This window comes from Diabrotica undecimpunctata, chromosome 9, assembly GCF_040954645.1.
Source record: "Diabrotica undecimpunctata isolate CICGRU chromosome 9, icDiaUnde3, whole genome shotgun sequence".
Classification (NCBI taxonomy): domain Eukaryota; kingdom Metazoa; phylum Arthropoda; class Insecta; order Coleoptera; family Chrysomelidae; genus Diabrotica; species Diabrotica undecimpunctata.
The window spans coordinates 14,583,604-14,599,950 of NC_092811.1; positions in this window are offsets into that span (position 1 = coordinate 14,583,604).

Below are 16,347 nucleotides of genomic sequence, written 5' to 3' on the forward strand. Positions count from 1 at the left end.
AAAAATAATAAAAAACTACTATTTTTAATTGTTTTTACGCACAGCTTTAAAATTCAGTCAGAGTATCGCATGTCCCATAAAAACTTAGCACGTATATTTATAATAGCAGAATAGCACGTATATTTATAATTTTTCGAGCTACTCCGAAAAAACAAAATATAAAAATCGGAGTTTTCACGGAGATCTTTTAAACTTTTCAGTGCGCCGCCGATTTTAAGTTACATTTTTATTTCTTGTCGCACCCGCGAGTGCCTCGCTTGGTTATCCTCATCACCGATACTTCAAAAATCGCGAAAAATACGCTTATCTAACACCCAAAAAACGAGTAAAGTACCTAGGAGTGACATTGGTCCAGAATGAAAAATGGGGTTAGCACGTGCGAGAGGTGGTCGGGAAGGCTGCGAATAGTATGGCTGCGTTGGGGGGGATGATGTCAAAGATTGGGGGATCCAAATCCGAAAGGAGTAGGGTCACGGTGTTGTACAGTCGATCGCCCTCTACGCGGCACCAGTCTGGAGCAAGACGGTAGAGATGACAGCCTATAGAAGGCTCATCGTGGACAATAAAACAGTCTGAAATCAACAAATGAAACTTGAGATGTGATGCTACAGGAGAATCCACAGAATATCGTGGACTGAAAAAGTAACTAATATAGAGGTGTTACAAAGAATGTGAAGTCATAAAAGCTGTTAAAATTATAAAGATTTAATATCTGGGTCATATAATGAGGGGCGAGAAGATACTTAGGTTAATTATGCAAGGGAAGATACAAGGGAAGAGAAACTTCCCGCCGCAAAATATCCTGGCTAAGAAATTTGAGAGAGTGGTTCGGTTGCAGCTCATTAGAATTATTCAGAAGCGCGGCCAATAAAATTAAAATAGCGATAATGATTTTTAACCTCCGATAGGAGAAGCCTCGTGTCACAACCCTCCTTCTCTGAAGAAGAAGAAGGTTTGTGACACGAGTGGACAGAACAAGTCTGTTGCGAGTGCCATGCGCCTACAGGACTGTGTCTGCGGAAGCCTTGTGGACGATCACTGGATGTGTTCCGTTGCATGTTTTGGCGGTGAAAAGAAAAGAGCTCTATGAGAGAAGAGGCCCAAACCTTACTAAGACCGAGAGAAGACAGGAAAGGAAAAGATGAATTGAAAGATGGCAAGAAGAATGGAACAACTCAGAGGATGTGGCACAGTGGACGAAAATGCCAATCCCAAACATAAGAGGTTGGGTAGACTGTGATCACAGGCGACTGGATTATTTCTTGAATCAGGTGCTCACAGAACACGGGTGTGTTAGAGCCTATGTCTCTAGGTTCGGAAAGGCTGACATAGATGAATTCCTTTACTGTGGACACTCGTACACTATGAAAAATACGGTGTGTGATTTCAACAGATGGATAAAAGAAAGGAACAGATTGAAAAAAGAGACAGGTGTGAATTTTATTACAGTGAGAGAAATGATTGAGAGAATTATTGAAAATAAATCAGGTTGGACTAGCATACAAAATATACCCGTGCAGTGATTAAGAAAAAAGAAGAGGAAGAAAGACAGCTAGACCAACGGCAAAGGTAAGAGGGAAAGATGCTAAAAGTTAAAGCTAGAAAAGTGGGTCTGACTGTATGAGTTAGAATGCATGAGTCAGACTGTCCGGAAGGAGGAAATGCCCGTCTGGGAATGATGCCGTACTAGGAGCGATAAGGGTCTTTTACGCGCTATCTGGAATGAGACAGGAAGTCTCCTTGCTGATGAATAGATGAATGGATAGTACTTTGGAAGTGATGCCGGCCTTACAGCGGCCATTCCGCTTCCGGATCGCTGGATGACATAGGAGGGTCTGGTTTAGCAGGTAGGTGTTCGGCGTAGACCCGGCGACGAGAGGGCATTTTAAAGTACCTAGGGAGCTATCACCGGGAGTACGAAGAACGAATCCTACACTAAGGTCAGTCAGGCGATGTCCTAGACTGAGTTGTCTCTTGAAGATTCCAAACCCCCCTCCTACAAAGACGAAAAAAAGCTTTGTACTGAATGCTATAAAAGCCTATATGAAAATTTAGGCTGCCGTAAATGAAAAATAAATTGTAACGTAAGTTCAAATAAAAGATTTTTGGTTTAAATTTAAGTTCTAGATGTTTTTTTATTATTAATTAAAACCAAAACTATGTATACGTTACGTTATACAACGTAAGTTTTTGGAGCGTGTAATGCCAGGTTAATCAACCTAAGCAAACTAAATCGTTTAAAAACTTAACCGCAAACTGAATTTACTTACCACGTTATTAGAAACTAATAAATTATTTCGTAGTAGTATATTTATAGCCATTTTTTCCTTCATCAACTTAAAAACAATTACTATTATGGCAAATAAGTGCGACAGTATGTTAAAACAAATTGCAGGACCAAAAAAATAGTTAATATTGTTATTTAGATGGCCTGATCTTTGTAGAAATTTTGTTAAACAGGCAAAATCTAAACTTAACCTATTACATTTTCGTTGCTGTTCCAACTGCTTTTTAAAATATAGCCATCTGTTTTGTAATATATGTATTGTTGTTAAATATATACCGATAATTCCATAGTTTATTGTATAGAAGAAAAAGTAGTTAGTAATTGTAACAATATCTGATGGAAGGTAAGAGTCGACTACAGGAGACAACACGAACAATAAACTCATTAGAGTGGTAGAAAAAATAAAGATTATCTCACAACTTATTCTTAAAGGTGTTTTCGAGCAATATCCTAACTGTCTAGCGATCAAATCTAAGTTCTTCAGACCGGAAATACATTGTATCCAATATTTTCTACAAAAAATGTGTGTACATAAAAGTACAATCAACTTGTGAACTCTTGTAAATAATCTTAATAATGACACAAGAAGATGCATGTAGCTTGTAGACCTAATAGTATTAGTAACTTGTGAAACTGTAGTCGCTATAAAAAATATTGTCAGTATTGCTAGAAGCACGGCCTCGAAGAAATTCGGTCTCTTTCTTTTAGAAGGTACAATTCCTAGAACTTGTAGATATTTGCATATCTTTTCCAAAAATATGTAATCTTTATTTGGTGGGATTTTGGCCCCAAACGCCTTTTTGTAGCATTCATAGTTTTTGTAGGAACACATGTTGAACTTTTTTCAGCTACTAATAAATCACACAAATTGAGTTGAACAACTTTAATAAAAACGGAAATTAAATTATTTTTATTGAATTTAATCAAAGAAGCACAATATTCATAAGTATTGTTCCTACAGCTACAATAATATAGTATAATAGACTATCCTAAATATTAAAGTGTTTTTATTTATTCATCTTTCAATATACAGTGCTCCACAAAATTAATCAAATAATTTTTTTGGATATTAAAGTTAGGTGGTCAAACGGTGCAGTTTTAACAGTATTGTGAAGGACAATAAATTACTTAAACAATAAATACTTTAACATTGGAGAAACTACACACAGCAACTATACTTAGACAACACTAGAAGAAACTCTGAAAGTGAATATAAAAATGAACTCTCCCCCAAAATATTGAAGTCAGAAGTTGTAAGGACAATCAAACAGAGCTAATGGGGAAAAGCACCAGGCCCAGACGACATATACATAGAGGTTCTCACAATGTTAAGTGAAGACAATATAGACACCTTGGTAGATCTTTTTAATGACATTTATGGGTCCGGTCAAATACCACATGATTGGCTTTAATCAACCTTTATACCAATTCCAAAAAAAGCCAAACGCTGATAGTTGTGACCAATTCCGAATGATCAGCTTACTGAGCAGATCCTAAAACTCTTCTTAAAGATAATTCACACAAGAATATCCAACAAATGTGAAAGAGACATTAGCCCAACACAGTTCGGTTTCAGACAAGGATTTGGTACAAACGAAGCACTTTATAGCTTAACTGTTATATTTCAGAAATACAGAGATCAGCAAAAAATATTCTTCCTATGCTTTATAGATCACCAGAAAGCGTTCGATTGTGTTAATCATTCAGAATTAGTAAGATTGCTCCAGGACCGTTCGATAGATGAGAATGACCTTAAAATCATAAAGAACTTTTATATGAACCAAGTGGCATCTGTGAGAGTAGGACTGGAATCTACATCCTATTTCTCAATCGAAAAGGTATACGACAGGGTTGTGTCCTGTCACCCCTTCTTTTTAATCTTTACTCTGAAACGATTTTCGATAGAGCCTTAAGTGACACTGAAGATGGAATCAAAATAAACGGACAGACTAATAGTAATCTTCGCTATGCTGATGATACAGTCATAATAGCTGATAGTCAAGAAGCGCTACAACGACTAATAGATAGAATAAACACTGAAGGAGAACGACTGGGCTTGAAGAATAATATAAACAAGATGAAGGTAATGGTGGTTAGCAGAATACAAAATATGTAATTAAATATAAGAGTAAACAATAAGAACATCCAAAAGGTCCCCAAGTTCAGACATCTCAGTAGTTGGATAACTGAAGATCTAGATCCAGACATATAGTTCAGGAAATGAAGCTCGAAAAAAGTTAAAACCTCGCAATTTTTTCGTCCTAATTTTCAAAAATTATAAAATAACATATTAAACCTGAATATGGGTTTAAAGGTCTGAAGATTTGGTTTGAATTAGTTAAATAATGATTATTTTATACTTTTGAATAGAGTTCCATCATATTTCAACCCTTAAAAAGCAACCCTTGTTAGAGATTAATGTAAAAAAATTACTAATTCTAAAAAAATGATTTCGCCTTGGATCGATTTTGGATAAAAATTTGGATTTAAGCTCAACTTACCCTCTGCTTTATAGTTTATGTCATGTTGATAAACCCTGACTGCTCTTAGGGGTGAAAACTACCCCCAATTTTCAAAGATTGTAAAATAACATTACAAATCTTAAGATGAGTGAAATTTGGTTTGGATTAGTTAAATAGTGATTTTTTTATACTTTAAAATACAATTTCATAAATTTTCAACCCTTAAAAATCAAATGTTATGAGTGCCATAGGTGAAAACAATTTTTTGCCAAAATTTTGCAACTTTTCAACTTTTGAAAATCACCCTTTACAACATTGCAGTTTTTATAAACTAGTTTAATAGATTTAATAGATAAATTGAAAAAAGTAGAATTAAATACAAAAAAATTTATTACCATAAAAAGGCATCATATATTCTTATACATTTACATAAATAGTTGAAAATATTTACATTTATAGGTAAAACAATTATAATATTAATTTTATTCGTCATCAATTATATATTCATCGTGATCTATGTCATCCTCATCTTTTTCAATTATTGGTGGACTATTATTCCACCCTTTACCTGAGCACCCAGAACAAGTAGAGTTACAGTATAAACCAACTTTTCTGCACCCACATGAAACGTTGCATCCTTTTTTGCATTGGCAAAAAATAATTTTCAAAAGCTTTTCAAATATGAGCAGATGTTTTATTCTGTTGTATGGGATTTCAAAATAAGAACGCTTAAAATTTCGAATGTATAACGCCCCACTACCTAATATACCGGTTTTGTAGATTATTATGCTCCGAAATGTACTGTACTATACTAATGGAATTTTCCGGAAAAAAAAAATTAATTGGTTTTTTTAACGTATTTCCTTCATTTTTAACGATAGAGTGTTTCTTCAAAAACGATTTTGTAGAGGTTTTTAAGAGCTACAAGGATCTGTGAATTAAATCTTTTTGGAACCCTTGGTTTTTTTAGTACATTTTTATTTTTTCCATATATTCAGTAATTTTGAGGATATTTAAAAAAAGAAGGGTAAAAAATATGAAAATGTAAATCGTTTCTCGCTTTAAGCTGTACTTTTTCTAAAACTAAGCATTTTAAATGGGTCAAACTTCTTGGACGTATTAACAATACATGTACAAAGAGAATTGCAGAAGGGTGAAGATCGATTTTAATTATGAGGGTGGTTAGGGGGTTGTTTTCATCGATTTTTTCATAAAAATAGAGGTATTGACCTTATTTTCATCATAACTCACTCAATTTTTGAGCTAGTCTTTTTTTATGATAGGTCTATTTATGCTCTTTAAAAAAGGTTCTACGAGTTTTCTTTCAAAAATGCATCATTTTCCCGATATTTGACTTTGATTCTTTCACATTTGGCATTTGAAGAAAACCGCTTAACATTGGTAGGCCGTATTTCGGTTCCTATTATATCGCAAAAACATTTTAAAAAATGAATTGTATTTGTGTTTTTAAAAGCTACAAATTTGTTCTCTACAATTTTTTTAATAAAATGCACCATTTTCGAGTTATTCGCGAAAAATCGATTTAAAACGTCGATTTTTTCGTCTAAAAGTTGTTACTTTCAATTGCGAATGACTTGAAAAATATCAGTTTTACAAAAAAAATGTATAAAACATTTTTTGTTTAGAATCACTTTTTTAATCGAAGCCTGTGGTTAAAACGTAAAAAAAAATTTTCACCCCCGAGATGGAGTGGCAACCACCCCCAAGGTTTTGGCGCACTTTGGTTCGATATAGATTTTGATCCTTGGGCTATTACCTATTTTCTGTTAAAATTTCAAGTCAATCCACGCATGACGAAAAAATTGCGAGGTGAAATGCTTCATTTCCTGGACTAATAGATATACGTAGCAGGATTGAGCAAGCTAGAACAATATTTACTAATATGAGAACCTTGCTAAGCAACAGCAGCTTTAACTTAACTCTTCGATATCGCTTTGTAAAATATTACATTTACTCCATACTGCTATATGGTGTAGAAATCTGGACCATAAAGGCCAATGTAATAAACTGATTAAAGGCCTTTGAAATGTGGGTATTTAGAAGACTACTTAAAATTCCCTGGATAGATCACACAACAAATGTCGAAGTATTAAATCGAATGGGCATAGAACGAGAATTGCTGCCAATAATAAAAAGAAGAAAAACTGCTTATCTGAGTCATATATTTCGAAATTCCAAGTACCAGTTCTTAAAGCTTATTATGGAAGAGAAGATAGAAGGAAAACGGGGCATCGGAAGAAGGAAATACTCATGGCTTAAAAACATAAGCGATTGGACAAACCTCGATGCCCATGCACTCTTTAGAGCCACACAAAACCGAGAAGAGTATGCCAGAATTGTCGCCAACATCCACTAATTGGATAGGGTACCATAAGAAGAATATTAGTGATTCTGAACAAAACAATGAAAATTTTGTGAAGAAGCGAAAGAAAGGAGTAAACAAGTGGAGTACCAAATAGAGAAATTTAAAAAATCCAGATTAGAAGGAACATACACGAAATATTAAAGAAAAATTAGTTCCCGAAAGACACAGGGGCGTATCTTGCAGATTTGATTTAATATTATTATCGTAAAGTAAGTGTTTTGATAATAGTTGTTGTTTTTAGATGCAATATGAAATATTTTGAGAAAGTAGCCTTAGGTGATCAAGACAAACTTCTAAATTAGGGCAGAATTGTTGTGATGTCAAATAAATTAAAATTAAAAACACTTAGGAACATTTAGGGACAAACAGAACATATTCAAAAAGACACAACAGACATTTAAATTTAGAAGAGGCACTTAGTGGCACTACATCACTCGGCTGAATTAGCTGAAAAAAATTAACCCTTTAACGGACACACCGATTTCTGAGAACTTTTGTGTCATATTATGTTGAACTTTGGCAAATCTGTTTGAGCTGCGGTTCTCCCCTCCAAAATATGCTACCATTAACGACCGAGATTATATTCTGCAACTATAAGGTAAACCTAGGTGTTTGAAAGTGCCCCGGTTTCACAGGCCAAGTATTTTGCATTATACCAGTAATCATACAGGTACGAAAGACCGGATGTTTCACATTATGTACTTTTTACATAATTGGACTTGGTAGAAATAATTCAAAAAAAAACTTTACGAAAAAGAACGTAAACTTTTGAAACCCAATCAATCAGTTTTACGTCTATGTAAACTGCTTAAAAAATCGGACCGGAATATCACGGCCGATAACTGGTTCACTTCATTGGAGCTGGTAGAAAAACTTAGAAACAAATCTCTAACAAATGTCGTCTCTGTCAAGACAAATAAAGCTATTATTCCACCAGTGTTCAAAACAAATAAATCTAGACCGGTGGGACTAACACTTTATCGAAACAGGGTTGAAACAGATCATGATAAAAATAAACCGGAAATTGTCTGTTATTTTAACAAAACAACAGAATAGAAATATGCTTTATTGTCACTGAAAATTGTACAATTGTATGGACAAAGCTTTTAAAGATTCAAACAATAACAATAACAATTAAAATTAACTAAAATTACATAAATCGTCAATATCACAAAATAAAAGATATAGTCAGGGACAAGAATTATGCGAAATTTTAAAGACCAGCCTGCTGATAATCCTTTATTGATGCCTATTGTAACACAGACTCCTAAAGAGACAAACTTGATAGAGAAACTTTAGAGAATGGTTTCAAATACCATAAGCTGCGAACATGATACATGCGGCACAAAACAGAGAAACCTATCGTTTGATAGTCGCCAACCTTCGGTAGAAGACGGCACATAAAGAAGATTAGACGAGGTCCAAGGCAGAATTAAGATTAACGGAATCAGCATAGACAACATCAGATATGCTGATGATACCGTCTTAATAGCAAGCAATGCACAAGAACTACAAAATATAATAAATGCGGTAGTTCACCACAGCGAAATGTTTGGATTACATCTAAACGTTTCCAAAACTAAAACTTTAGTATTTTCAAATACACCAATAAACGTACATGTGTATGCCAAGGGTCAAATAATGGAACAGGTAAATTCGATAAAATATTTGCGAGCAAATATCAATATTCAGTGTAATCCAAAAAAAGAAATCCTATCAAGAATCGAACAAGCAAGGAAAGCATTCATGAGCATGAAAACATATTTTACAAGATTAGTCTGCAGCTTAGAATCCGAATGATCGGATGTTACGTTTTTTCTGTCTTACTGTATGGCTGTGAAAGTTGGACAATGGACTTTAAAATAGAAAAAAAAATAGATGCCTCTGAGATGTGTATATACAGACAAACGTACAGTATAAACGAATGATCACAAAATAGAAAAAAAGAATGGATAATTACATAAGCAGAATGGAGGAGACCTGTGTCGTCAAAATAGCAAGAGATAAGTCACCAATTGGTAGAAGAAGTATCGGACGACCGCGAAAAAGATGAAGTGGCGACCTTCCATAGAGTTAGAAGATATCAATATTTCGCCTAGCCTCCCATATCTTGTCATACATTAAAAAAACAGGTGTGGCAGTCCAGGGGGACTGCCGGTAGAAGTTACACTTCTATACACGCATTTGCCATTACAAATTTATTTGGGAGTCAATCTGCACAATCATTACATATGTAATGCTATAGGTAAGACATAGCAGAAAGAGAAACAGAATCAATAACAACTTACTAACAATTAATAAACAAAATTTGACCTGTAATAGGAGTATAGTAAATGAAGGATTAAATCAATATCTTGATGAAAATGTATATTTTTATTTTCATATATGTATGAAAGGAGTTGAATGCAAAAATTTTTTACACATACTTTGCAGTAAAATTCATTGTTTATTTTATTAATAATATAAAAATAAAAATTAAAACGCAATATTCATAAGTATTTAAAAATGATAATAATATACATAAAAAAATACACTACAATACAGTGCAACATAATTCAATATAATAATACAATACAAATTAAAACACAATATTCATAAGTATTTAAAAATGACAATAATATACATAACGTTTCTACTTACGCATATGTTTAATTTACCATGTAATAATATTAATAAAAAAGTCCTGCCCGACTGGGATTCGAACCCCGGTCTCCCGCGTGACAGGCGGGGATACTGCCTACTATACTATCGAGGAAATGACACAAACGTATTTCAAAATTGACAGTTCTGGGTCATACAGTAATTAATTGAGATTATTATTTTGAAATACAAAAGACTAATATAATTCTGAACATTTAATAAATAATACAAAACTTATCACATAAGTAATAATATTAATAAATATTTTATTATATATATATATAATATTATATATATATACATATATATATATATATATATATATATATATATATATATATATATATACATATTATGTATATATATATAATAATATATATAATATTAAATATATATACAAAAGGAACATTTTTATATTCAAGAGAGGAAGAGAGAAAAAATATATCTTCTGTCTCTCTCTTACTCATTATATACATATGTAATGATTTCACAGATTCACTCCCATACAAATTTCCAATGTGGAGCGCGCGTAGAGAAGTATAACTTCAAAAAATAAGTATAAATTATTATAGTACTTACCATGTTATACAACACTAATAAGTTATTTCGCAGAAATATATTTATGTCCATTTTGTCTTTGAATAATTTAAAAACAACTAGCGTGATGGATAATAAGCTTGCCAGTATATAGGAAAAAATAGGGGGACCAAAAAAGTGGTTAATAATGTTATTTAAACGGCCTGATCTCTTCACAAAATTTATTAAGCAAGCAAAATCTATACGTAAAATGTCATTTTTCCTCTGCTCCTCCATTAGATTTTTAAAATATTGCCATCTTTTTTGTAATATGTCTATTGTTGTTAAATAGATAATGATTAGTCCATAGTTGAAAGTATTAAACAAAACGAAATTAATAATCGTAATAGTATCATTTGATGGAAGATATGAGTCATTTCCAGATAGTACTAACAGGAGACTTACTGAGCTGGTAGAAAAAACGAATACTATTTCACAGATTATTTTAAAAGGTGTCTTTGAGCAATACCCTAAGTATCTAGCGATCAGTTCCAACTCATTTATACTAAATAAATATTTTATCCAATATTGTCTACAAAAGACATGCGTACATGAAATTAAAAGCACCTTGTGGACACCCATGCATAACCGTAATATCGACAATAGAAGCTGCATGTAGCTATTGGAATTAATTTTTGAAACTGCAGCTGCAGTAAAGTATATTGTCAATGCCGCTGTAATTATTGACTCGAAAAAATATGGTCTTTTACTTTTAAACGGTATTATTCCAAAAAATGGTAAATATTTGCACATTCTTTCCAATACTATGTAATCTTTATTTGCTTTAACTTTGGTTAAAAAAGCTTTCTTGTAGCTTTCGTAATGTTTACGAGACATGTCGAAATCGTTTTATGTACTGATAAATTATACAAATTGATTTAAATAACTATGATAAAAACGGAAATTCCAACCATATTTATACAATTTAATTAAACATAAAAAACATTTTTCATTAGGGATTTTTATTATATCTAGATAAATATAGTATTATAGAACGTCCTAAATATGAATATTTATCTTATTTAGTCACATTTGAGTACACAGTGTTCCTCATAATTACTGAATTACTTTTTAAGAAAATATGTTTTTTCACATTCATAATACAGCCAAAGAAAAATGTCTTGCTGCCGAAAAAAAATCAACTGATTTTGGAGAATTCGCACACATCGCGGAATAATGTAACATCTCCAAAAAGTAGTTTTTAGACAATTGAGGGGTGTAAAATAAAGTCGGCCATCTCCTATTTCCATAATATATGAATATTTATTTTATTTAGTCACATTTGAGTACACAGTGTTCCTCATAATTACTGAATTACTTTTTAAGAAAATATATTTTTTCACATTCATAATACAGCCAAAAAAAATGTCTTGCTGCCGAAAAAGATCAACTGATTTTGTAGAATTCGCACACATCGCGGAATAATGTAACATCTCCAAAAAGTAGTTTTTAGACAATTGAGGGGTGTAAAATCAACGTCGGCCATCTCCCATTTCCATAATATATGAATATTTATTTCATTTAGTCACATTTGAGTACACAGTGTTCCTCATAATTACTGAATTACTTTTTAAGAAAATGTATTTTTTCACATTCATAATACAGCCAAAAAAAAATGTCTTGCTGCCGAAAAAAATCAACTGATTTTGGAGAATTCGCATACATCGCGGAATAATGTAAAATCTCCAAAAAGTAGTTTTTAGACAATTGAGGGGTGTAAAATCAAAGTCGGCCATCTCCAATTTCCATAATATATGAATATTTATTTTATTTAGTCACATTTGACTACACAGTGTTCCTCATAATTACTGAATTAGTTTTTAAGAAAATATATTTTTTCACATTCATAATACAGCCAAAAAAATGTCTTGCTGCCGAAAAAGATCAACTGATTTTGTAGAATTCGCACACATCGCGGAATAATGTAACATCTCCAAAAAGTAGTTTTTAGACAATTGAGGGGTGTAAAATCAAAGTCGGCCATCTCCCATTTCCATAATATATGAATATTTATTTCATTTAGTCACATTTGAGTACACAGTGTTCCTCATAATTACTGAATTACTTTTTAAGAAAATGTATTTTTTCACATTCATAATACAGCCAAAAAAAAATGTCTTGCTGCCGAAAAAGATCAACTGATTTTGTAGAATTCGCACACATCGCGGAATAATGTAAAATCTCCAAAAAGTAGTTTTTAGACAATTGAGGGGTGTAAAATCAAAGTCGGCCATCTCCAATTTCCATAATACATGAATATTTATTTTATTTAGTCACATTTGAGTACACAGTGTTCCTCATAATTACTGAATTAGTTTTTAAGAAAATATATTTTTTCACATTCATAATACAGCCAAAAAAATGTCTTGCTGCCGAAAAAGATCAACTGATTTTGTAGAATTCGCACACATCGCGGAATAATGTAACATCTCCAAAAAGTAGTTTTTAGACAATTGAGGGGTGTAAAATCAAAGTCGGCCATCTCCCATTTCCATAATATATGAATATTTATTTCATTTAGTCACATTTGAGTACACAGTGTTCCTCATAATTACTGAATTACTTTTTAAGAAAATGTATTTTTTCACATTCATAATACAGCCAAAAAAAAATGTCTTGCTGCCGAAAAAAATCAACTGATTTTGGAGAATTCGCATACATCGCGGAATAATGTAAAATCTCCAAAAAGTAGTTTTTAGACAATTGAGGGGTGTAAAATCAAAGTCGGCCATCTCCAATTTCCATAATACATGAATATTTATTTTATTTAGTCACATTTGAGTACACAGTGTTCCTCATAATTACTGAATTAGTTTTTAAGAAAATATATTTTTTCACATTCATAATACAGCCAAAAAAATGTCTTGCTGCCGAAAAAGATCAACTGATTTTGTAGAATTCGCACACATCGCGGAATAATGTAACATCTCCAAAAAGTAGTTTTTAGACAATTGAGGGGTGTAAAATCAAAGTCGGCCATCTCCCATTTCCATAATATATGAATATTTATTTCATTTAGTCACATTTGAGTACACAGTGTTCCTCATAATTACTGAATTACTTTTTAAGAAAATGTATTTTTTCACATTCATAATACAGCCAAAAAAAAATGTCTTGCTGCCGAAAAAAATCAACTGATTTTGGAGAATTCGCATACATCGCGGAATAATGTAAAATCTCCAAAAAGTAGTTTTTAGACAATTGAGGGGTGTAAAATCAAAGTCGGCCATCTCCAATTTCCATAATACATGAATATTTATTTTATTTAGTCACATTTGAGTACACAGTGTTCCTCATAATTACTGAATTAGTTTTTAAGAAAATATATTTTTTCACATTCATAATACAGCCAAAAAAATGTCTTGCTGCCGAAAAAGATCAACTGATTTTGTAGAATTCGCACACATCGCGGAATAATGTAACATCTCCAAAAAGTAGTTTTTAGACAATTGAGGGGTGTAAAATCAAAGTCGGCCATCTCCCATTTCCATAATATATGAATATTTATTTCATTTAGTCACATTTGAGTACACAGTGTTCCTCATAATTACTGAATTACTTTTTAAGAAAATGTATTTTTTCACATTCATAATACAGCCAAAAAAAAATGTCTTGCTGCCGAAAAAAATCAACTGATTTTGGAGAATTCGCATACATCGCGGAATAATGTAAAATCTCCAAAAAGTAGTTTTTAGACAATTGAGGGGTGTAAAATCAAAGTCGGCCATCTCCAATTTCCATAATACATGAATATTTATTTTATTTAGTCACATTTGAGTACACAGTGTTCCTCATAATTACTGAATTAGTTTTTAAGAAAATATATTTTTTCACATTCATAATACAGCCAAAAAAATGTCTTGCTGCCGAAAAAGATCAACTGATTTTGTAGAATTCGCACACATCGCGGAATAATGTAACATCTCCAAAAAGTAGTTTTTAGACAATTGAGGGGTGTAAAATCAAAGTCGGCCATCTCCCATTTCCATAATATATGAATATTTATTTCATTTAGTCACATTTGAGTACACAGTGTTCCTCATAATTACTGAATTACTTTTTAAGAAAATGTATTTTTTCACATTCATAATACAGCCAAAAAAAAATGTCTTGCTGCCGAAAAAAATCAACTGATTTTGGAGAATTCGCATACATCGCGGAATAATGTAAAATCTCCAAAAAGTAGTTTTTAGACAATTGAGGGGTGTAAAATCAAAGTCGGCCATCTCCAATTTCCATAATACATGAATATTTATTTTATTTAGTCACATTTGAGTACACAGTGTTCCTCATAATTACTGAATTAGTTTTTAAGAAAATATATTTTTTCACATTCATAATACAGCCAAAAAAATGTCTTGCTGCCGAAAAAGATCAACTGATTTTGTAGAATTCGCACACATCGCGGAATAATGTAACATCTCCAAAAAGTAGTTTTTAGACAATTGAGGGGTGTAAAATCAAAGTCGGCCATCTCCAATTTCCATAATACATGAATATTTATTTTATTTAGTCACATTTGAGTACACAGTGTTCCTCATAATTACTGAATTACTTTTTAAGAAAATGTATTTTTTCACATTCATAATACAGCCAAAAAAAAATGTCTTGCTGCCGAAAAAAATCAACTGATTTTGGAGAATTCGCATACATCGCGGAATAATGTAAAATCTCCAAAAAGTAGTTTTTAGACAATTGAGGGGTGTAAAATCAAAGTCGGCCATCTCCAATTTCCATAATACATGAATATTTATTTTATTTAGTCACATTTGAGTACACAGTGTTCCTCATAATTACTGAATTAGTTTTTAAGAAAATATATTTTTTCACATTCATAATACAGCCAAAAAAATGTCTTGCTGCCGAAAAAGATCAACTGATTTTGTAGAATTCGCACACATCGCGGAATAATGTAACATCTCCAAAAAGTAGTTTTTAGACAATTGAGGGGTGTAAAATCAAAGTCGGCCATCTCCCATTTCCATAATATATGAATATTTATTTCATTTAGTCACATTTGAGTACACAGTGTTCCTCATAATTACTGAATTACTTTTTAAGAAAATGTATTTTTTCACATTCATAATACAGCCAAAAAAAAATGTCTTGCTGCCGAAAAAAATCAACTGATTTTGGAGAATTCGCATACATCGCGGAATAATGTAAAATCTCCAAAAAGTAGTTTTTAGACAATTGAGGGGTGTAAAATCAAAGTCGGCCATCTCCAATTTCCATAATACATGAATATTTATTTTATTTAGTCACATTTGAGTACACAGTGTTCCTCATAATTACTGAATTAGTTTTTAAGAAAATATATTTTTTCACATTCATAATACAGCCAAAAAAATGTCTTGCTGCCGAAAAAGATCAACTGATTTTGTAGAATTCGCACACATCGCGGAATAATGTAACATCTCCAAAAAGTAGTTTTTAGACAATTGAGGGGTGTAAAATCAAAGTCGGCCATCTCCCATTTCCATAATATATGAATATTTATTTCATTTAGTCACATTTGAGTACACAGTGTTCCTCATAATTACTGAATTACTTTTTAAGAAAATGTATTTTTTCACATTCATAATACAGCCAAAAAAAAATGTCTTGCTGCCGAAAAAAATCAACTGATTTTGGAGAATTCGCATACATCGCGGAATAATGTAAAATCTCCAAAAAGTAGTTTTTAGACAATTGAGGGGTGTAAAATCAAAGTCGGCCATCTCCAATTTCCATAATACATGAATATTTATTTTATTTAGTCACATTTGAGTACACAGTGTTCCTCATAATTACTGAATTAGTTTTTAAGAAAATATATTTTTTCACATTCATAATACAGCCAAAAAAATGTCTTGCTGCCGAAAAAGATCAACTGATTTTGTAGAATTCGCACACATCGCGGAATAATGTAACATCTCCAAAAAGTAGTTTTTAGACAATTGAGGGGTGTAAAATCAAAGTCGGCCATCTCCCATTTCCATAATATATGAATATTT